Consider the following 8,577-nt stretch of genomic DNA (forward strand, 5'->3'; position numbering starts at 1 on the left):
GTTGTATGTAAAAATATATGAATTGCATACATCATGACGCTACTGCATGATATGCACACTCCTCGCTTAAAGTAAACACAAAGATAGACTCGCATGTCAGACGCCTGTGTCTTCCTTTGAATTAGTTTAATATTTTGAAATTACAAAACAGCAGTGGTGCTGAGGTATTTTTAAAATGAACCCAAGACTGCTACCAACCTGTTGAAACATAGCAAGAATTTTGAGTTAAGATAAAGTGCAGCAAGGACTGGTGAGTAAAGAAAAAGTGCAATACATGCTGAGACAGGTGAATTAAAAAATGTCAGAAAATCGAAGAACTTGGGATTCATAAAGACTGATTACTGGGTGATACTAATCATTAAAAAAAAGCAGAAATGGCTGGCTACATCTTAATGACCGTCAAGATCGATTCCACAAGAGGTAATTGGCTCATGTATACTAGGTAATTGAACAGTATTTTGAAGCAAATAAAATAACCAATGAGAAACAAATACTAATTTTTCTAAGTGCATTAGGTTTTTAAGGCATACAGATTGCTTCAAAATTTGTCTGCTCCAACCAAACCAGCAGAAATGAGCTTTGTTGCAATTGTGAAGGTAATGCAGGGACACTTAGAACAGAAGCCATTGTTGATTGCAAAACATTTTAGGTTTCATAAATGGAATCAAAAGGAAGGGAAGTCTATTTCAGTGTATGTGGCTGAATTGAAGAGATAGTCTGAGCATTGTCAGTTCAGTGATGGGCTGAGAGATTATTTAACTTGTGGAATCTTACAAGCAAGCATTCAAAAATGGTTCCTAACTGAATCACAACTTGCATTTAAGAAAGCATTTGAAATTGCTGTTTCAATGGAAACCACAGACAAAGATGCAATTAAATTGCAGTCAGGAATGAAAGCGATCATGAACAAAATTGCAGTGTCTGAACAGAAAAAGCTCTGCCAAATAAATTGTGTTACTGTTGTGGCAGGGGTTCACATACACCAGAGCAATGCAGATTTAAACTTGAAATGTGTAGAAAATACAACAAAGTAGGACACATACAAAGAGTATGCTGGGCAGACAAAAATAAATGGACTTTACAGGGAAGAGAAAGAAATATACAAAAAAATCAAGTTGCAGTCTGAAAAAGAACAGTAATCTGCATGCAGTTGGTGAAAAATCTGAGAATGATGAGAGGGCCACAGGAGTGGGTAGCCTTGAGATTTACAGTGTGAAAACTAGCAATAGACAACCAATATGGCTTATACCAGAAGTAGATGGCAAATTAATTAAAATGGAATTGGACACTTTCAGTTGTTTCAGTCATTCCACAATATCAGCTTGAACGGCATTTCAAGATACTGAACCTGCAGATTTCCAATTAAGAACTTGCACTGGAGAAAAGATAACTCCTATGGGAATGACATTTGTAAAAGTGAAATACAATAACCAACAAGCCATACTGAGCTTGTATGGTAAAAACAGAAGGGCCAGCATTCAGGAAGTGTGATTAGCTAAGAAAACTACAATTTGATTGAAGCTCCATCCACCCTTTGCATGCCACATCCCTAGCGATAAAGCCAACTGAAAATAAAATAAGAAAGGCACTGGACCATGCCAAATCTGGCTCTGTGCTGTACACCATGAACCATTGTCCAACAAAGGGAAAATTAGTGTTGGTGCCAACCTCTGCCCCTCTAGTTGGAAAGCATATTGGACCAAGGAAGAAACATACTGCTCAAAGGAGTCATGACAGTGGCAAAAGCAGTGTTCCAACTGCAACCATTTTATGGAAACGTATCTGAGAAAGCTTTGGATATGTTAATCGGGCAATTACTTTCAAAATATGGCTTGACTCTAAGCTGGAAGAGAGTTCACGGATCTTCTGGAAAGTTGCACGCATTTGGCTTTTGAGAGTATAAAGAACTAGAATCTACTCCACATGCATTAAGGTTTATTGCATGAACTTCAACTGGGAGACAAAAAGCTGCTTGTTAAAGTAGATGCAACAACCGAGGCCCAGCTGGATGAACGCAAGGCCAAAAAGAAAGAAGTCAATGGAGATACAAAAACAGATGATTCATCAGATGATGTTGTGGATGTGGAAACCAAGAGGAGAGTTCGTATCTTAAAGGGAGCAATGAATAATAGAATACGCCAGTGAACTAAATACACCTTCCCAAGATCAAGATGCACAAACTGGAAGCAAAAGGAAGAAGAAAAAATATGTCCAGAGACGTCTGAACCACTTCTTGCATACTCAGAATCAACTCCTACAACCACCACAGAAGAGGTCCCAGAACCTGAGATTGTTTTCATAGGTACAAGTCTCAGATGCCAAGCAGAGTGATTCTCCATTGTTAAAGGCATTATCCCACAAGGGTAAGAAACCCTCCACAGCAATTAAATCTTTAGGCCTGAATGGGATAATTTAAAATTTACTGTACTGTGGAGGTCTATATATAGAAGATGCATCATATAATATGCTATGTATATAGATGAGAAGTATTCTCTATTGTGTTGGTTTATATCTAAGCAGGGAGGATTGTTGTGCATTTAATATTTCAGTAATATTTGAGCAATCTTGTAAATATGTTGATTAAGTATTCTTCATTTAAATAATTTACTACAGATTATGTCAAAATCCACGATTTGCATATGTGATGATGCTACCATATGATACATGCGTGCCTCACTTAAAGTAAACACGAAGTTAGACTCACATTTTGGATTTGTATGTCTTCCTTTGAATTAATTTAGTATTTTGAAATTACAACCTCCTATTGCCAGGCTGAAGAGATTTGAACAGCTGTGAAGGATTTTCTCTTTTCTCTCAGAGACAAATTGTTTTGGTCAGCTCACATGCAAGAACTTATGTGGGAATTCTTAGCTTTAGATCTAGTCAGTTTAGGGCAAAAAGTCAATATTTGCAGAGTGGAAAATGGAAGTCTATATCTGGCTGAGTAAGTTATCCAGCAGAAGGTAGAATACTGTGCCTGTTCAGTATACTGTATGTGCGTCACCAGGCCATCCACCCACATAATTGATTCAACTCATTTTATGACCATAACTTATTCTATTCTTGCTCATGTACTCAACTATCGTCACCTAAAATTTGTTGAAAATACTGTGGAGAGGATTACTACCCCATAATGCATTTTTAAAATATTATGCTAGAAAATCTGTCATCTGTCTGAAAATGTGTCCATCATCATTCAGTGCTTTATAATAGCAAGGCCACTACATACTATGATATAATCTGTCATTATGCTGAATATAGGCTGACGTAAATAATTGTAATGATGTTTTTAAGAAACAGGAAGGAGCTAAAGCTTTTCGATGTTCACAATGTGACCCAATGTTTTCAGATAAAAGCCATCTCCATATTTTTCCATTGTGTTTATTACTGATTGCTGGTTATTTGATTGCTTCTGGTTTTCTTTCAATTCAATTACCTCAATTATTAGCATCGTTTTCTGGTCATTGGCCATATAACAATGTGGGATAAGTATTGCTTCAAAGTCCTAATTTCTAATGAAGTTAATCAGATATATTTAGATCTCATATTGTAATCTTTCTTTTATTTGCTTATGTTTATTTTTCTATTAAATATTTATATTAAGAGAAAATGCCATTCTAATTTTCTGTTCTTGAGTTTTTGAAGATTATTCAAATACACATGAATCACTCCTAAACCTACAACTCGCCATCACCTTTCAACCAAAAATACATCCGGGTCATGGTCAGGAGTAGAAACTCACTGAATCACAGCAGCTTTCAAATAATAATGCTCAGGCTAATCTTATTTTTCAGCACTTGCATCGTAGTCTTGTAGGTTATGATAATTTAGTTAAAATCCACATTTTTTTGAATGAGATGAAGGCTACATTTTTACTACTTCGCATTGTCTATTCTCCTTACTGATAACTAGTATACTGTATTAATACAGAGTAGAATGGAAGTCAAGACCACTCCACTTTACTTCAGGTATGCATCTGATAACTAAGTATTTAGTGATACATATGCTGGACTTCAACAGTTTGGATCCTACCTTTGATTCCTCGAGCATTATTAGAGACTTAATAACTTTTGTCTGGTTTCTAAAGATAGAATCATGCAACAGTCATACATTCAGGAAACTGAAAAATGATGACCCAACATATATGGAAGTTTGTAAAAGATGCTAAAAATATATAGAGCTATAATGGGTGTCAAATTAAAACTTTCAAATTTGTTTTTAAAAGTATAGTTGATTATTGATATTAATAATTTGATAGATAGATAATATTGATATTAATTATTGATATTAATTAGTATATTGATTATTAAACCATTCCAACCAATTCAAACATATTTCAATTCTAACCTAAGCCAAATCCAAAAAGCATTTTAACACTTTGCTGTGCAACTACTTGGGGGAAAAAAACTAAAAGTCACTGAGAGACTAAATGAGGGAGTATCTGTATGACATGCTTCCAACTAAATGAATTCCAAGTCAAAAAAGTACATTTAATCCTTTATTACAAACCAACTATAAAATCATTAATCTCTTCTATAATTCATGTAAATGAAAAACAAGCAAAATATATGCAATTGGATCAAATCCAAACAAGGATGAGCAGTCAAGAAAACATATGCACTCCCGACTCACCCCCTCTCTATGCCGCCATGCAGATGTATTGGTGATTATAATCATTTACTTCTACCACCACACAAAGCTGCATGACAAGCCCACATGTCAAATTACCTTAACCCAGAGTGAGGATGTTCAACACAAACAATACAGACAATAAATAGATACATGGCTCTTACTGTGCATATCTCTCTTAAAGCAATACCAACTCATGCTGAAATACGCAAGAGCACCAGGTGCACAGGCAGGCTTTTATTTTAGGATTTATTTTAGGATCTGAAATTAACTGTGGACATGAAAAAAGGTAGCATTCATAGTTTTTCTGAGCAGCGTTCTTATTGCTTTCCATAAACTAGAAGTTATAATCTACTTTACCCAGTTTAAATAAATAGTTTAAATCTTCAACCTAATGACTTGTAAAATACACGATTTCCTTTCATAAAATCAGGTATTTCCATCACTGATAAATTACCATTGTTTGATCATATTTGTCATTGAGTGCATCCAATTAATCTTGACCAAGAAAATTTCAATGAATAGGATGCTCAATTACATTTACTTTGTGCAAGGATTAATTTTACTCTTTCGCACTTGTATAGTTGTAAGACTGTGGCCTGTTTGAGAACTTAGACAGATTTATAATCCTGTGCTTTAAAGGATGTTTGTGGTTGCATGGTCTGAAAACAAAAGATTGCTGTAGGAGAGGGAAATGTTTCCCTGTTCAGTATAAGATTTGGTTCTGTTGGTTCTGTGCCAAAAGAATTGATTTCTTTTCAAGCTCTAAAGCATGAACAACTCTTGCATGGCCAAGCCAACCCATTATTACGATAACAATTGTTGCAGACAGTGTTGAAAAAGACACAACAATCAAATAGGCTTATGAATATAGCCAACAAGGTTGTTTTTCATTATTAGGCTTTGCAGGTGGTGAAGAAATCACCTATAATGTGTCTCCTTTGATTTAAAGAAGATTAAAATGCAGTGAACTGCTATTGGCAATTTCAAATAAGTGTTAGAAGATACAAATTTCTCTTCTTTGAATTTCGCATTTGTTGATAAACTGATAATTATGGAGAGAAGACAAACGAAACTGCTTGCTCATGGCAATAATACATGAAATCAACCATTATAGTTCATGTTGCAGTTCGTGGCATTCAATATTCGAGGTCACAGCAGCTGTCAGAAGTATGGATCAATCAGTCAAACCAAGTGCTGCAGCAAAGTACCTGTGATACTGCACTATTAATTCAAAGTCTGCATTATTAATCCAAATAATAAAAATCCAGATCTTCATTTATCAGTTTGAATTTAGTTTAAGGAAAAGGTTGGCATCAATAAAATTGATCTGGAAGTTATCATGTGGTTGCAAAAAGCTCAAAGTAAATGCATTATTGAAGAACGTATACGTCAGTATATACTACCTTGAGATTCATTTTCCTCTAGGCACTTACAGTAGAAAACAGAAAAACCAAAGGACTCTATAAAATAATGCATATAATTTCCTCAGCCACTGCTCCCTGTAAGGAGTTTGTATGTTCTCCCTGTGACTGTGTGGGTTTCCTCTGGGTGCTCCAGTATCTTCCCACAGTCCAAATATGTATTGGTTGGTAGTTTGGACTTTGTAAAACGTTTCATGATTAGGCTAGGATTAAATTAGAGGAATGCTGGTCAGTGTGGCTCGCAAGGCTGGAAGGGCCTACCTGCATTATATCTCAATAGGTAAGTAAACAATAACTGACAAACAACCAAAAGAAGACAAAATGTGCAAATTAAATAAATAATATAGAAAAGTTCTGAAAATGAGTCCATAGGTTGTTGAATCAGTTCAGAGTTAAGGTGAGTGAAGTTATTCACACTTATATCTCAGTACTTTTATATTTGTGTGTTGTAGCACTTACTTTTTATTTGCAGTTATTTTGTAAATAACACTATTCTTTGAATTTCTGGTCAGGTGCTAACTGCATTTCATTGGCTTTGTATCTGTGCTCGGCACAATGACAATAAAGTTGAATCTGATCTAATCTAATCTTACTCAGGAACTGATGGTTGTACAGCAATAACTGTTCCTGAACCTGGTGATGTGGGACCTAGGGCTTCTGCACCTCTTGTACAATAGAAGCAGCAAGAAGAGAGCATGACCTGGATCGTGGGAGTCCTTGACGATAGATGCTGATTTTTTATGGTAGTGCTCCTTGTAGATGTGCTCAGTGGTGAGGAGGACTCTACCTGTAATGGACTGGACTATGTCCATCACTTTTTGTAGGTTGTCCCATTCATGGCCATTGGCATTTCCATACCAGGCCATAATGCAACCAGTCAGCATACACTCTACTGTGCATATATAGAAGTTTGTTAAAGTTTTAGATGACATACTAAATCTACACAAACATCTAAGACAGTAGAGGCATTATTATGCCTTCTTTGTAATTCAATAATGAAATCTTATCATTTACCTTGTCTAAAAACAATATATTTGACTAAACTGAACTTTGAAGGGGCCAGCAAGTTATACAAGTCTTGTTAACAATATTAACATTCCTGATATTTATTTTAAGAAAAACATAAGCTTAAAAAATATCATTAAAACACCTTTTAAAGTTAGGCAGAGTAGATACTTTATGTTGTGACAATTTTTTCTGATTCATAGGAAATGCAGTGAATATAGAGTATGTGGGCTTTTAGCAAATATTAGTGTGAGCTTTATTACAAGATGCATTGTATATGGTAAAAGAGGAAATATACCAAAATGATTAAAGGTCAGTTGACAGATTGATAGTTAATATTTAAAGGGTTATGTTTCATTGGTCAATGCTGACGCCGCAGTTTGCTAAGGCATTACCTGTACTATGGGTTCAGTGAATAAAAACTGAAATCCCACTACAGTGACCTGAGAATATGAATTTAGTTTAAGGAAAAGTAGGAATATAAAAGAAAATCATTGACATCAACAGGGCAGGGCAGCACAGTAGTGTAGTAGATATTGTAATGACATTACAATGCCGGTGACCCAGGCTCAATTCCCTCTACTGTCTGTGCCTGTTTTCTCTCAGACTGGATGAGTTTCCTCCATGTGTTCTGGTTTTCTCCCACATTGCAAAGTAATATGATGGGTTAATAGATTAACCGGTCACAGGAGGTATAAATAGGTGGTGTGGACTCATTGTTACTGTGCTGTATCTCTAAATAAATAATAAATTTATAAGTGACTGGATATTAATTCAGCAAATTTGATGTGATAGTGAGTAGGTTGTTAAATACTTTACTGTATATAGATGAATAAATTGAGAAGACAAATAATAAGTGTAGAGATATGAGGTAAAATATTTTGAGATGGAAAGCAAGGAACTTAAATTAATGGAAATGAAAAAAAAGTTGTAAGCATTGGGAAAAGAACTGTGGTAGTGGATAACTGTCATAGACAAGTCATAGCTGATCCGACAGAAGAGTTTGTAAAGATTAGGACATGTTTCAGAAGTCATCATCTTTGAAATAGTGCATTGTTATGTGAGTATCTACTGTAAGGAACATAACCTTGTAGAAGCATAGTACGTCCTGCTTGAAAGTGTCTCTTTTTATGGGGAGAATGAGTAGGGGTGGAGATAGATGGGAATGGCAGTGTCAGTAACTTGTCAGTAATTTCCACTTTACATGATCAGCAGTAATAAAAATTTGTTAAAGTTAAAAAAAAATCAGTGGAAATTGCATCACATTCTTCTAATACAAGTTGTCAATAACAACAGATCCTTCAGGAATAATAAATTCGTTAATATCACAAGAGAATATCCTTTCACTGTTCTAATATAAAACCATCCTAAAATCACATTTCCCAACCCCTCCAGAATTCCTTCTGTGCATGACAGTACAGCAGTTAGTGCTGCCACCACCAGCTCCAGTGGTCCAGGGGTCAATCTGCTTTGGGGTTGCTTTCTGTAGGGGATTTATACATACTTCATGTGAGTTTCC

General features: G+C 35.4%; 1 pseudogene; it reads left to right on the forward strand.

Moving 5' to 3' along the window:
* Nucleotides 1-1,624: 1,624 nt before the first annotated feature.
* Nucleotides 1,625-7,296, forward strand: LOC134346775 (RNA-binding protein 25-like; annotated as a pseudogene).
* The last annotated feature ends 1,281 nt before the right edge of the window (nt 7,297-8,577 follow it).

The sequence above is a fragment of the Mobula hypostoma genome, chromosome 1, assembly GCF_963921235.1.
Source record: "Mobula hypostoma chromosome 1, sMobHyp1.1, whole genome shotgun sequence".
In the NCBI taxonomy this organism is placed as follows: domain Eukaryota; kingdom Metazoa; phylum Chordata; class Chondrichthyes; order Myliobatiformes; family Myliobatidae; genus Mobula; species Mobula hypostoma.